At 40.6% G+C, this 15,291-nt stretch overlaps 1 long non-coding RNA gene across 1 annotated transcript; it reads left to right on the top strand.

Moving 5' to 3' along the window:
* LOC102190138 lies at nt 2,285-11,989 on the top strand. Its single transcript, XR_310395.3, has 3 exons — nt 2,285-2,480; nt 3,392-3,504; nt 11,910-11,989. It is a non-coding gene; the product is annotated as an uncharacterized LOC102190138 (long non-coding RNA).

Raw genomic sequence — 15,291 nt, 5'->3', positions numbered from 1 at the left:
TAATATCATCTGCTTCTGTTAGGTCCATAGCATTTCTGTCCTTTATTGTGCCCATCTTTGCATGGAATGTTCCCTTGGTATCTCTAATTTTCTTGAAGAGCTCTCTAGTCTTTCCCATTCTATTGTTTTCCTCTGTTTCTCTGCATTAATCACTGAGGAAGGCTTTCTTATTTCTCCTTCCTAGTCTTTGGTACTGCAATCAAATGGGTATATCTTTCCTTTTCTCCTTTACCTTCCCCTTCTCTTCTATTCACAGCTATTTGGAAGGCCTCCTGAGACAACCATTTGGCCTTTTTGTATTCCTTTTTCTTGTGGATGGTCTTGATCCCTGCCTCTTGTACAATTTCATGAACCTCTGTCCATAGTTCTTCAGGCATTCTGTCTATCAGATCTAATCCCTTGAATCTATTTGTCACTTCCCCTGTATAATCATAAGGGATTTTGATTTAGGTCACATCTGAATGAATGGTCTAGTGGTTTTCCTTACTTTCTTCAGTTTAAGTCTGAATTGGGCTGTCTTCTTGGGCAGATATAAAGTTGAGAAGTCAAGGATGTCAGGCAGACTGTCTGGCCTTTGCCATGGTAACAGAGGAACCACACATTCCAGGGGTGTGAAACACCAAAGGTTTATATCTTGCTTATGCTAGACATTCATCTCAGGTCAGCTGTCATCTCTGCTCTATCTACAGGCTATAATATCTACCTCTAACTGTGATATTCTTAAAAGCAACAGTAGCAATAAAAGAAGACTAACAAAGTGCGCTCAACTCTTACAGCTTATACCACTGATGCATGTCATTTTGCAGCCTTCATTGGCTGAAAGAAGACGTAGGACCACACCTGGATGGTAGAGAGACACAGTTCTCCAATTAGAATGGAAGCTGGATACTCCTGGGGAAGGTATCTGCCAATAATATAATGGCATTGAGGATACTGACTTTTTTGGGGGAATCTCACATACCTTGTGTGTTGATCTAGCTTTTCATTTGTTTGGATAAGCTTTACAATAAAATCACAGGGTGATATTTTCAGGTCCAAACATGTTATGGATGTTAAAAACAAATGACCAAAAGTTGATAAATTTGGCCTCCATCACTGGATTGGGGTTTGTAGTTTTCTGGCTATTTAGCAAAATCTATAGTTGAAAAACAGGCTTCCCATGTGGCTCAGTAGGTAAAGAATTGGCCTGCAGTACAGGAGATATGCATTTGATCCCTGGGTCGGGAAGATCCCCTGGAGGAGGGCATGACAACCCACTCCAGTATTCTTGCCTGGAGAGTCCCATGGACAGAGGAGCCTGGTGGACTACAGTCCACGGGGTCGCAAAGAGTCAGACATGACTGAAGTGACTTAGCATGTGCATATAGTTGAAAAAGACCCAGACAGCAAGGTCACAGGGCACCTTCTCTGGTGTCTTTGGAGGCTTCTGTGGACAAGTTTTACCCATACAGATCAAGAAGGAAAATGATTTTCAGAAGGTTAATGTCTGTATGGCCTGGTCTATGGACCAGATGAGATGGAAGCAGTATTTTTCCATCTTTCCTCAGCTAAGAATTATGTACTGAAATATGAGTTAAGACAGACCTGTACCCCACTCCCCTACTTCCCCTGGGACACATACAGTTTTGATCAGCAGTTGACCCACTGGGTACCACATGCTTCTTTCATACTTGCATATTGAAATGAAGAGTTGCCAATTTGAACAGTGGTTATGATAGTCTATGGGATCATTATTAGGCTATTTTTTTTTTCTATAATGATTGTGAGCCTATTCAATCTTATTTTGTTTATGTATTTGTTTTTGGCTGTGTTGGGTCTTCCTTGCTGTGTGAGGGCTTTCTCTAGCTGCGGTGAGCAGGGGCCACTCTCTAGTTGTCTCGCATCGTATTCTTGTTGTGGTGTCTTCTCTTGTTGCAGAGCATGGGCTTAGTGGCTCTGCAGCATGTGAATTCTTCCCTGAGCAGTGATCGAACTCATGTTCTTTGCATTGGCAGGCGATTCTTAATCCCTGGACTACCAGGTGAGAAAAGTAGAGGACTGCTTTACACTAGGAATTTAGGACAGAGAAGGTTGGAGATTTCAGTCAACTCCTCCCCCACCCCCTACCCCCCACAAAAAAATACTGATGGAAGACGTAGACTTAAAGGCAGCAAGAATGTGTCCACCTTCCCACACACCTGCTTTTGTGGGAGGAACTGTATGGAGATTAGGATTTTCTCAATCAAATGACCTTCACTTTCACTTTGGAGGCATCAGAGTAATTTGTTTCCTTGTCTGATTCCAGCGAGTTGTGGAAGAAGAGTAAGCAGAGAATGGATTTGGAACCAAGCCTCCCCAGGAGCGTGTGAGGCTCCCTGACCCGTGAACTAGCCCAAGAGTTGCATTCTGTCCTCACGTGAAGAACCTGTTGCTAATTACAGATTTAAGAAATACAGCTGGAGAAGTAGCATCAGCCCAGATGGCGTTGCAAGAAGCCTCTGGTAAGGTTTGAGGCAGACAGCAATTCTGCATGATTTATTAGCCAGTGGGGGTCTGCAATGATTGGCCCAATACACCGCAGGTGGAAATTATCTTTAAGGACTGGGGGCTCAGGGCCAGGTAGAGACAGCTCACTTCTCTTATCTTATAGAAGATTTTTGTTCAGTTCAGCAACCTTGGAATAGAGAGATTACTACTCATTAAGGTTCATAGAGATGTCTGTCTACCTTCCCTGTCTCTTTACAGGACTCAGTAATCACATTTAGTTCAACGTGTCCTTTAAGTCCTGCTGTGTAAAGCGCATTCATGTTAGATCTGTAGGGAATGCAGTAGAAGAGTATTGTCCAGCATGTGTTCCTCAGACCCTAAGTCCTTTAGTGAAATGGGGGTTAATGTATTAAGAAGGGAAAAAGCTGTGTTTGTAGTCAAAATAAGGAAGTACTGATACAGCAACTAGAGAATTTTTTTAAGTGTTTTACTTATTTATTTTTAATTTCTGGCTGTGCTGAGTCTTTGTTGCTGCACAGTCTTTCTCTAGCTGTGGCAAGCAGAGCTCCTCTCTAGTTGTGATGTGCGGGCTTCTCATTGTGGTGGCTTCTCTCGCTGCCGAGCGCGGGCTCTAGAAGCATGGGCTCAGTAGCCGTGGTTCCTGGGCTCTAGAGCACAGGCTCAGTAGTTGTAGCGCGTGGGCTAGTTGCTTACCCGCATGTGGGATCTTCATGGACCACGGATTGAACCCGTGTCCCCTGCATTGCAAGGTGGACTCAATCACTGGACCACCGGAGAAGCCCCAAGATTTTGGGTTTTTTTAAGCTTAAAGTTGCAGAAGTTATCAGGGCTCATAACGATTTAGTAAATAAAATGACTGTCCCGCCAAACTTGGATGAACTGACTTATCACTGGATCTCCCAAGGGTACCTTTGGATCGTGTCCGATCACTTGGCAGAGAGAGAGAGGAATAGAACGGACCACCTGTGCTCACCTTCGTCAGTGCCTGGGACCTACAGCATCTCTGATTCAGCCAAGGTGGGTTCGCAATGATGAGAGCTAAAACCTAGACAGTTTGAGTGGTCTTTGTTGAGAAAAAATTACAGAATTACTCATATAAATACATTAGGAAAGCAGTTAGGAGTGCATATTTAGAATGAAAATATGCATCATAACAAATTGCTGGAACCTTAGAGATTTAGGTTCCAATCTTTGCGAGCTGCCTTCGGGCAGTGGGCCTGCTATGCTGACATGGAAATGTTTCCCCATTGCAAATTGTCCACCACCTCACACAACTGAGAATATTGCCAGCAACTCTGAGTGTTAATGGAGGGAAGAAGTGTGTCTTAGCTGGGGCTGCTACAACAATTTACTAGAGACTGGGCAGTTAATAAACAACACACTTATTTCTTTCAGTTCTGGAGGTTAGGAAGTTCAAAATTAAGATGCCAGCAGATCTGGTGTCTGCTGAGAACCTGATTTCTGGTTCATAGATGGCTGTCTTCTCTGTGTTCTCACAGGGAGGAAGGGGTGAGAGGAGGCTTTCTCAAGTGGTTTTTACAAGACTCTGAGCCCATTCACAAAGGCTCCACACTTGTGACATAATCACCTCTCAAAGACCCTACCTCTAATAGCAACTCCTTGGAGACCAGGTTTCAACATACAGATTTTAGAAGGAACCAAACGTTCAGAATATGGCAGATGAAAGAAAATTGAGGGGCCCTGAAGCTTCAACTGCTTTAGGCTAACTTTTCCTTGGAATTCCCCTGTGGCTTAGCAGTAAAGAACCCATCTGCCAATGCTGCTGCTGCTGCTGCTGCTGCTGCTAAGTCACTGCATTCGTGTCCGACTCTGTGCGACCCCATAGACGGCAGCCCACCAGAATCCCCCGTCCCTGGGATTCTCCAGGCGAGAACACTGGAGTGGGTTGCCATTTCCTTCTCCAATGCATGAAAGTGAAAAGTGAAAGTGAAGTCACTCAGTCGTGTCCAACTCAGTGACCCCATGGACTGCAGCCTACCAGCCTCCTCCATCCATGGGATTTTCCAGGCAAGAGTACTGGAGTGGGGTGCCATTGCCTTCTCCAATCTGCCAATGCAGGAGACATGAGTTTGATCCCTGGGTCGCGAAGATCCCCTGGAGAAAGAAATGGTAACCCACTCCAGTATTCTTACCTGGCAAACTGCATGGGCAGAGGAGCCTGGGGGGCTAGTCCATGGGGTTGCAAAGAGTCGGACACAACTGAGCAAATACCAACAATAAGTGCCCCCTGGTCTCTTCCCCTGATCCTGTGTTTCTTTCCACAGGGCAGAGGACAGGACCCTAATTCCCATGTTACAAATGTAAGCAGTATCACCATTTAGTAAATTTTTCCTTTTAAGTTTTCTAATATCAAAAGATGAATTTTTAAAATTATTGAAATATATCTTTGTAACAGTTGTTAGCATATATTTTCTTTGAAATAAATCATAGCTAATTTTATTATGATTTTATCAAATCTCCTAGAAAAATGTGGAAGCACAGGAATCATTAAAAAATTGGTTCACCTCTACTCAGGCCATATTTGGATTTGGGGTTTAAATCCATGGGAAGTAATGGGCCATTCTCCTTTGCACACTGTTTAATGCACTGTGGCACTGAAGTGTTAAAAAAAAAGAAGATTACAGAAGAGCTTGCCGTTGATCCAAGAATATATCAAACACATGTTGTAGAGTTCTGGAATAAACAGAGTACTTATAATTTAGTTATATTCTGCTGAAACCGATCTGGTGTGAGCTGACAACCAATTGGATGTCTCCAAAGAAAGTCAATGAGGAACAGTTCAAGGAGAACTAGCATTGGGCTTCTGAGTGGAGATTAAAAGGACTAAATTCATGCCTTAGATGACTAGCAGATGCGAGCTCCTCTAACACTGGGGACGGGAAGAGAACATTCAGAGAAGTATAACAGGGAAAGACAGAATAAAATTATACAGAGGAAAATTGAGCGAAGGAAAATTAAAGCAATCTTAACAGTGAGGGCTATTAAGCCATTGAAAAGTCTCCCAAGGGAAGTGATGGAAACCTCCTTGCCTGAGTCATTTCAAAATCGACATAGCAACGGAAAACGTACTGCAGGGAGCAATCCTGTGCCAGCAGGGAGCGGACACGATGATTTAATAACTCTTTTCTGTCTCTCATTTCCACGTTCTGTGAAATTGTATTGCAGTTAAGAAACAAGATATCTTTCACTCCAACACTGTGTTTACAGAGGCTTCAATCTGAGGCATGGAATTAAAAAGAGAAAAAAAAATGCACTTAAAAATTCTGTGTTCCTATTCTTTTTATGAACTTGGGTTTCAGACAGGGTGTAACATTGGGATTTAAGTTGAACTCTGTGTTCCTTTGACTTAACATGTAAGAACTTCTGCAACTTTAATAAATGAATAATTCTAAAGTTCAGCTTGTATTTGTCCCCATGTGAAATGTAATACCAAACAAAGATTAATATTTTTTTGGAATTGCCCATGTCAATGTGTATAACCAGGAAATAAGCATTAGTCAAAAACTAAGTTTAGCACAAAAGGAAAAGAAGAACACAATGAAGATATCAGTTTCTTCTTTGCATCTGAAAATCTAAAGATAAATATATTATTTAAAAAGGTGCTCTTAAATTTTATTGCTGGGTAATTCTTGCTTGGCAGAAAGCAAAGAAGAACTAAAGAGAATAGTGTTATGTATGTGTATGTAAAGTTGCTTAGTCATGTCTGACTCTTTGTGACCCTAGTAGCCTACCGGGATCCTCCATCTGTTGAATTTACCAGGCAAGAGTACTGGAATGGATTGCCATTTCCTTCTCCAGGGGATCTTCCTGACCCAGTGATGGAACCCAGGTCTCCCACATTGCAGGCAGATGCTTTACTGTCTGAGCCACCAAGTGAAAGTGAAGTTGCTCAGTCGTGTCCGACTCTGCAACCCCGTGGACTGTAGCCTACCAGGCTCCTCCTTCCATGGGATTCTCCAGGCAAGAGTACTGGAGTGGATTGCCATTTCCTTCTCCAGGGGATCTTCCCAACCCAGGGATCGAACCCTGGGTCTCCTGCATTCCAGGCAGACACTTTAACCTCTGAGCCACCAGGGAAGTCCTAGGAAGCCCCTTAAAGATTAAGGGGAAAGAGGAGATTGAAAAAGTTGGCTTAAAACTCAACATTCAAAAAACTAAGGTCATGGCATCTAGTCCCATCATTTCATGGCAGATAGATGGAGAAACAATGGAAACAGTGACAGAATTTATCTTCCTGGGCCCCAAAATCACTGCAGATGGGTGACTGCAGCCATGAAATTAAAAGATGCTTGCTCCTTGGAAGAAAAGTTATGACCAACCTAGACAGTAGATTAAAAAGCAGAGACATTACTTTGCCAACAAAGTCCCATCTAGTCAAAGCTATGGTTTTTCCAGTTGTCAGGTATGGATGTGAGAGTTGGACTATAAAGAAAGCTGAGCATCAAAGAATTGATGCTTTTGAACTGTGGTGTTGGAGAAGACTCTTGAGAGTCCCTTGGACTCCAAGGAGATCAAACCAGTTAATCCTAAAGGAAATTAGTCCTGAATATTCATGGAAGTATTCATTCATCAGTGAATATTCATTTACTGATGGGGAAGCTCCAATACTTTGGCCACCTCACGCGAAAAACTGGCTCATTGGAAAATAACGTTGATACTGGGAAAGACTGAAGGCAGGAGAAGAAGGGGATGACAGAGAATGACATGGTTGGATGGAATCACTGACTTGATGGACATGAGTTTGAGTAAGCTCTGGTACTTGGTGATGGACCAGGAAGCCTGGTGCGCTGCAATCCATGGGATCACAAAGAGTCAGACAGGACTGACTGACTGAAGTGAACTGAAATCTTGCTTAGAGAAATTAGAGTGATCTTATGGGCCAAGAGAATATTGTAGAAGGAAGCCAGCATGTGACCCATACGTTGAAAACATAAACCAACTTCATTAAAATCAGCATTTGGTTTTATCTTTAAAGCATTTATTTGGTGTGATTCCTAATCAAGGGTAAATTATTATGTATTTTTAATTTTTACCCTGAGCTATCATATTACTATTGCTTACTGTATTCCAGACATGCCAAGCCACTTACTGATATAATTCTTTCATTCAATGGTATTGCATTCCTGCGCTGCTCTAAACATGGCACCATGCGAATTTTTAAAGTAAACTTTCTATTTGAGTAATTTCTGATTTGCAGGTTCACAGAAGTAGGACAGAGAATGCCCCTATACTTTCTCCATCCAGTTTCACTCTCCCTAATGTCATCCTCTTACATTTCTGAGTTCTGTTCCTCTGGCCTGTGAGTCTGTCCGATTGTCCTGGTTTTGATGACCTTGATGGTTTTAAGGCATCCTCAGCAGGTGTTTTGAAGAAGGCGGGTGCATTTTTTCCTTAATAGACTTTTTTTTTTTTTTTTAAAGAATAGGACACGGGCAACGAGCCCTTCTTGTTACATCATATTTAGGTACCTGACCTCCTCAGAGCACCAATGCCATATCTGGATCCTCTAGTGAAGGAGTGATGGCAGGTTCTTCCAGGGAAAGTTATTTTTCCTCTCCATTCTCCACACTGTGGAGTGAGTTGCAAAACTCAGAGCACTCTCAGCAGGGTGGGAGGTGGATTACCTGGACCATCTAAGGGGGAAAGTGTCTGTATATGTTTGAAGTTTTATGTAAGGGAGATTTTGCCTCCTTGCCTTCATTTACTTGTATATTCAACCACTTATTTATATGACTATGGATTTATTTCACCCTGTGGATGATAATCCAGTGTTACCTTATTTATGTTGTTGCTCAAGTAGTTCTGGCCATTGGTAACTCTTTCAGGTTGGCTCCTGGGTTCCCTTTTTTTTTTCAAAGGCTATCCTCCATTTATAACTACTATATTATATTGACTACATTCCTTGATTTGTATAATACATCCGTGTAACTTACTTATTTTAATCTCCTACCCCTGTTCATGTGTACCTTTGCTATGTCTCCATCACTTCATTTTTTTTTTTAATATTTCCTTACTTTCTGGAATGATAAGATGCTCCAGGTTCATCTTATTCCCTGTCACTGTTCTAGAACCCAACATGTCTCCAAGGAGCCCTGGTGTATTTTCTAGAAGACTGTTGTTGTTCAGGCACTAAGTCGTGTTTGACTTTTTGCAACCCCATGGGCTGCACCTTGCCAGGCTTCCCTATCCTCCACTATCTCCCAGAGTTTGCTCAAATTCATGTCCATTGAGTTGGTGATGCCATCTAACCATCTCATCCTCTGCCACCCCTTCTCCTTTAGCCTTCAATCTTTCCCAACATCCGGGTCTTTCCCCATGAGTCAGTTCTCCGCATCAGGTGGCCAAAGTATTGAAGTTTCAGCTTCAGCATCAGTCCTTCCGATTATTATTGTTCTAGGACAATAATATTTATTTGTTTTCGGTTGTGCTGGGTCTTCGTTGCTTTGTGCAGACTTTCTCAAGTTGCAGTGAGCAGGGGTCACTCTTGCATGGGCTTCTCATTGCAGTGGCCTCTCGTGGAGGTGCATGGGGTTTAGAGCATGCAGGTTCAATAGTTGTGTCACACAGGTTTAGCTGCCCTGAAGCACTGGCAGGTGTATTCTTATCCACTGTACCACCAGGGAAGCCCTCAGTCATGTCCGACTCTGTGACCCCACGGACTGTAGCCCTCCAGGCTTCTCTGTCCATGGGATCCTCCAGGCAAGAATACTAGAGTGGATTGCCGTTCCCCTCTCCAGAGGAGCTTCCCTACCCAGGGATTGAACCCTGGTCTCCTGAATCGCAGGCAGATTCTTTACCATTTGAGCTACAGGGAAATCTAGGGAAGTCCTAGGAGAATAATATTTAAAAATAAAGATCTGGATGTTAGCATTCAGGTGTCAAGGCCGTCTCAGTGGACAAGTTAGATAACACATGTATGTGTACAAGCTGATGTATGTGGGATGAAATATTGCCTCTATAAATATGTTAGTATACGTATATGCACACACCCAAGCAAAGATGGGCTCATACTGAAGTTTCTGACTCATACGCTTCCTACAGGGTTCATCCCAGCCTTCCCTTCTTGCTTACCTGGAATTTTCCTTTCAAACAATGAGAAGCTTCATTGTAGTCCTCTACCATCTGTTTCTTATTTGTCCAGCACCAGTGTACATGTAAAGAAGTTTGACAATCGTTAACCTAGTTTGCCATGAGAAGCAAATTGACAATTAGAGTACAGTTCCTTTATCTCTAGTTTCACAGTCACCAGTTTAAACAATAGTTTCGAGGCTATCTTAAGTCCTCTGCCCCTGTCCCCTTCAGTGAAGTTACGTCACATATCCCTGATACTTGGACTCACTTGGCGTCCCATCCTTAGATTCCTAGGCCTCCTGGTTTAATTTGCACTTTTTATCTTGCATGCATTGAAGTTCTCTGTTTGGCATGTACAGTAATATGGGTTTTGACAAGTGCATAGACCCATGTATGCCTCACCCCAGTACCACACAGAATGGTCCCTTCACTCCACTGTCAGATACCTACCGAGACTCTGTTCTCCTAGCCCATGGTTTGTTTTTTTCTTTTTCTTTTTCTTTTTTTTTTTCATTTTCTTAGTTGTAGCTTCTGAAGAGTAGGGGATCTAAATTATCATCAGTTCCAATTTGCCTTTATTCTTTTATGATTATGATGTATGTGTGTCTTTTTAAAATGTACCTGGAAAGTTATTCTCCTATGACTTCTTATACAACTTTAATGAATTTAGCTCTTAGGTTTAGGGCTATGATCCATCTCAAATTAAATTTTGTGCAAAATGTGAGTTAGGGATCTGTAATTAGTTTTTTACTTCCCAGGTGTTTAGTAAATTACTGAAGTGTTATTTTCTTTCAAAAGATTTTCTCTACTGAGAGGCCTCAGATCCTTAGTGAAAAATGATTGAATGTACATATGTGGGTCTATTTCTGGTCTCTACTCTGTTCCAATAATCTGTATCCGCAAACCAATAAATGTATTTCAAAGTAAGTCTTAGCATCAGTTAGTGCACATCCTCCAACTTTGTTCTTTTTTGTCTCTTTTAATTTCTTTGTATTTCCATATACATTTGGAAATACATTTTAGAATTCACTTCAAGCTGAACTCTGTTGGGGTTTTGAATCCATAGATCAGCTTGGGGGAAATACATGCCCTGAAATATTGAGCTTTCTAATTTATGAATGTGATGTATCTCTACACTTACATTTCCTTTAAATTACCTCAATAGTGCTTTTTATTTCTTAAAAAGAGGTTTTGCATGCCATTTGTTATTTTTATATTTAAGATTTTTGATGCAATTATAAAATTGAATGAATAAATAGAAATATATTCAGATTTTTATTTCTGCTTATGTCATTTAGAAAGGATTTTTCCATGCAAAAATTTCTTTATTTTATTTTCATTCTTGAATTGTTGACATAAAGTAATTTTACTACTTTTTATAATTTTAATTCCTGTGATATCTATAGTAATGTGCCTCTCTTTCTGCCTGGTAACTGATGTCCTTTTTGTTTCTTGATATGTAATTCTCAATCTTTATGTTTTCATGAAGCAAAAGCATTTGTTAACCTTCTGCATTGATTGTTGCTCTCTGCTTACACTTTTTTCTCTTTTCTTGTACTCTTTTGAATTAACAGAAGTTGTTATATTCTTCATCTCTTTCAAGTTGTATGTTATTACACTTACATAGTTTAAGACTTACCTCTTCCTTGACTTTTATGTAAATAGATTTCATTATTACATTTTCATTTCTATTGATGTGTGGTAAGTTTATATTATATTATTATGCTATAATTATATTATTATATTTTAGACTGATCCTTACATTGTTTATTTTGACTTATTGCTGCCTAGTATATTTTAGTAATTTTATTATTTTCCACTTAGTACTGGGACCTTTATTTCCATTTATACCCACTGGATGTCTTTTGGTCCTTTTTCTATGTATTTTAATTCTGTATGTATTTTAGTCTCCATGAGGCTTTAATATTCATGCTTTGCATAGCTCATATATACTTGTATTTAATTACATATTTACTATTTTTTACTCCTCATTCCTTCTGGCATTTCCATGTTTCCATCTGGGATATTTTCTCCTTCTTCTCAGAAATTAGTGATTCCTTTAATGATGCCAACTGGCAAAAAATTCTGAGTTTTTGTTTGGCTAGAAATATATCTCTTTAATTTTCTCATTTAAAGGGTATTTTTGCTGGGTATTAAATTCTATAAGATTCTAGGTTAGCTCTTCCTTTCTTTCACCACTTTAAAGATGAAGTATTATCTTCTGGGTTTTGTCATTTCTGCTGTGAGATCAGATGTCATTATAATTATTTCTTTTGACTGTGATTTTTTTCTGTTTTCAAAATTTTTCTTTGACCTTTCCCTTTCAACAGTTTCATTATGATAAGCCTATGATTTTTTAAGTAGTCATGTATGGATATGAGAGTTGGACCATAAAGAAGGATGAACACTGAAGAATTTATGCTTTTGATCTGTGGTGATGGAGAAGATTTTTGAGTCCCTTAGGCAGCAAGGAGATCAAACCAGTCAGTCCTAAAGGGAAACCAACCCTGAATATTCATTGGAAAGACTGATGCTAAAGCTGAAACTCCAATACTTTAGCCACCTGATACAAGGGCTGACTCACTGGAATGCCCCTGATGCTGGGAAAGACTGAGGGCGGGAGGAGATGAGGGTGGCAGAAGATGAGATGGTTGGATGGCATCACTGACTCAGTGAACAAGAGTTTGAGCAAACTCCAGGAGATGGTGGTGGACAGAGAAGCCTGGAGTGCTGCAGTCCATGGGGTCACAAAGAATTGGAAACCACTCAGAGACTGAATAACAACAAAATTTTCATTTGCTATAACTTTGGTTTGAGAAACATAATTAAAGGATTTTCAACTATGTCTTCTGTCCTGTTTTCTCTTAACAACCTCCTGGGGCTTTTCTCAGCCTGTTAGTGAGCCTGTGTCCCTAGATCATGACCTTCACAAGATCTTCTCAGCTTTTCCCACCTTAAGAGAGATGACAAGGCTAGAGGCACCTGTGGTGTTGTTTCCCAGGTTATTAGGCTCTGGGAGAATTACTTCTTTTGAGACAATTCCTTTAGGAGAAAAGGACGTTCTGGCTGTATTTCAAAATAGTTATCTTTCCTCTCTCCTTTTTGGGTCATCAGCAGAGTCTTCTCAGATCCTAGGTACATTGATAACCTTGGTGGAATCTTGGGGATAAAACTCATAAATGGGAGTCTTTCCTCCAAGACTGGACCCTGGACATTTGAAACCTCCAACTTCTCCACCTTAAACCTACAGCAATTTGTCATATACAGCTTAACTTTTTTTATCTTGATAAAAAATACAGACGCACAACATTATTTACTATACGCATATGTGCATGAAATACAATGGCATTTGAAAGAAGGATTTCTATTCTACATGCATATATAATTGCATATACATTGCGTGTACATATGTATATGTACATACATACTCTTATATGTAAACATTTAAATATACACGCTGCTGTTGCTGCTGCTAAGTCGCATCAGTTGTGTCCGACTCTTTGCGACCCCATGGACTGCAGCCTACCAGACTCCTCCGTCCATGGGGTTTTCCAGGCAAGAGTACTGGAGTGGGGTGCCATCGCCTTCTCCATTAAATATACATACCTACTTGCAACTAATATATGTAATATTCACACACATGTATATAAAAATATTAGTTTTAAAATGTATTTCCAGATAAAGGGGAATTACTGCTACAACCAAGAACATGCACTTTCTCAAGTCTTCTGATATATATTCCCTTTTTCCCTATTTCTCTTCCTATTGTCTATATACCCCTCCATCATCCCCCATATGATATTTATTTTTCTAACAGCACTCTAAAAGATTATATAAATTTATGTCCCCAATGGTTAGCACTGAGAAAAGTTGCCTTATTGCACCCTTTTGAAAATAATTATTCTTTCAGAGTCAAGGATATTCTTGAATTCACCTTCCACCTACCTTCATTCAAAGAAGGTGTATTATTCTTTCTGCTTTGCTCTGCTGCTAGCTGCAGTGTTTGAAATGCCGGTAACTGCGTGTTGAAAAGCTGACCCCTGATTTTCGGATTTCTTTCTTTCTTTTCTGCCTCTTACATGAAAGCAGATAATAGGGGAGCCCTGTTGGTAGACCATTCAAGTCCAATAATAAGTCCATCTCATAGTGTTCTTGGGCTATTGTGCTTGAATAGATTCTTTTTTAAACTCAAGGGCATAGAAATATTAATCAAATGAATATTCATAGTTTAAAAAGCATAGCCATGTGAAATTTAACAGAAGGGTGCTTGACCTGAGGGAAAGTTCCCCACAATATGAAATGCGTTCAAAAGAGACTTGAACACACCCACCTCTCCTCATTTCACTCACTTAAAATTGGTGACAAGAACTGAGGGAGCTGTCATTTACTCTCTGGGCTGTGACTAATGCCCGATTTCAGAGACGTGACTCCACTTCTCTCTTTGTTCAACTTCAAAGGAATCTGAAGGCAAGTTAAAGGCTCTCTTAGACAAGAATCCTAACAATCCCTGTTTTTCTCTTTGCAAGGAAATACCAGTCCTTTCAAACAGAGTTCTAAGAAGGTCATGGACAGTGTGGAGGACTGAAGTCAGGAATGCTCCAACATCACTCATGTTGCTGAATTATCCATCAGGAAAGACTAGGAAGCAAACTAGAGGTGGTGTGCGCCAACCCCTTCATTTCGCATATGAGGAAACTGAGCCTCTGTGGTGTTCACTGCTCTGTCCACATTGCACAATTGGTCGGCTGTAGAGATAGAACTTGAAAGAAACGATTCCACTCAGGCCAATTCCGTTTCCATTATCCATTCAGATCAATGGCTTATTCTTGACTCAAGATCTCAGATAACTTGGATCTAATAATATGAAACACCATAGAAAGAACAGTGCCTTGTAAGGTATGAACATGCAAACACACATACTCGCCATGTTGATTTAGTTGCGGCTGACTCTGTGCGACCATACGGACTTAGCCCTCCAGGCCCCTCTGTCCATGGGATTCTCCAGAAAGAATACTGGAGTGGGCGGCCATGCCCTCCTCCAGGGGATCAGCCTGACTCAGGGACTGAGCCCTCCTCTCTTAGGTCTGCCTGCACTGGTAGGTGGGTTCTTTACCACTGGTGCCACCAAGGGCCTTCATCTGATGAAGTAGCTGCCCTGAGACATTATTATGTTCTGTAATCTGCCCCCATGTCTAATAAAGAGTTCTCTGCAAAATTTTTAGGAAAAATCAAGTATTCAGGTTCCATTTTCCTCCATGAGGGCCTTCGCTCTGTAACTCACTGTATAAGTCTGTGCCATATGCATCAGGGTCTGTTTTTTTGTTTTTTTAATTAAAAATTTTTTTATATGTAGACATGTTTTTAAACTCTTTATTGAATATGTTACAATATTGCTTCTGATTTATATTTGGTGTTTTGACCCTGAGGCATGTGAAGTCTTGGCTCCCTGACCAGGGATTGAACCCTCACCTCCTGCTTTGCAAGGCAAAGTCTTAACCACTGGACTGCCAGGGAATTCCCAAGGTATTTTTATATTTAATGAAAGTTGCTGCAGAGTGAGTGCCCCCAAAATCGCAATACAGTCATTTCAACAAAAAAATCTTATTATATTTCTTTGTTCTCCGTCTAGACTGCTTCCATTTTCCTACCATCCACTTTGGTATTCAGTCTTGTTTCATTAATTTTTTCTTTTCTCTTCTGAAGAAAAACCCA

Source organism: Capra hircus, chromosome 11 (assembly GCF_001704415.2).
Source record: "Capra hircus breed San Clemente chromosome 11, ASM170441v1, whole genome shotgun sequence".
In the NCBI taxonomy this organism is placed as follows: domain Eukaryota; kingdom Metazoa; phylum Chordata; class Mammalia; order Artiodactyla; family Bovidae; genus Capra; species Capra hircus.
Note: the sequence above shows the minus strand (reverse complement) of the source record. Positions and strands in the feature narration are given on the sequence as shown.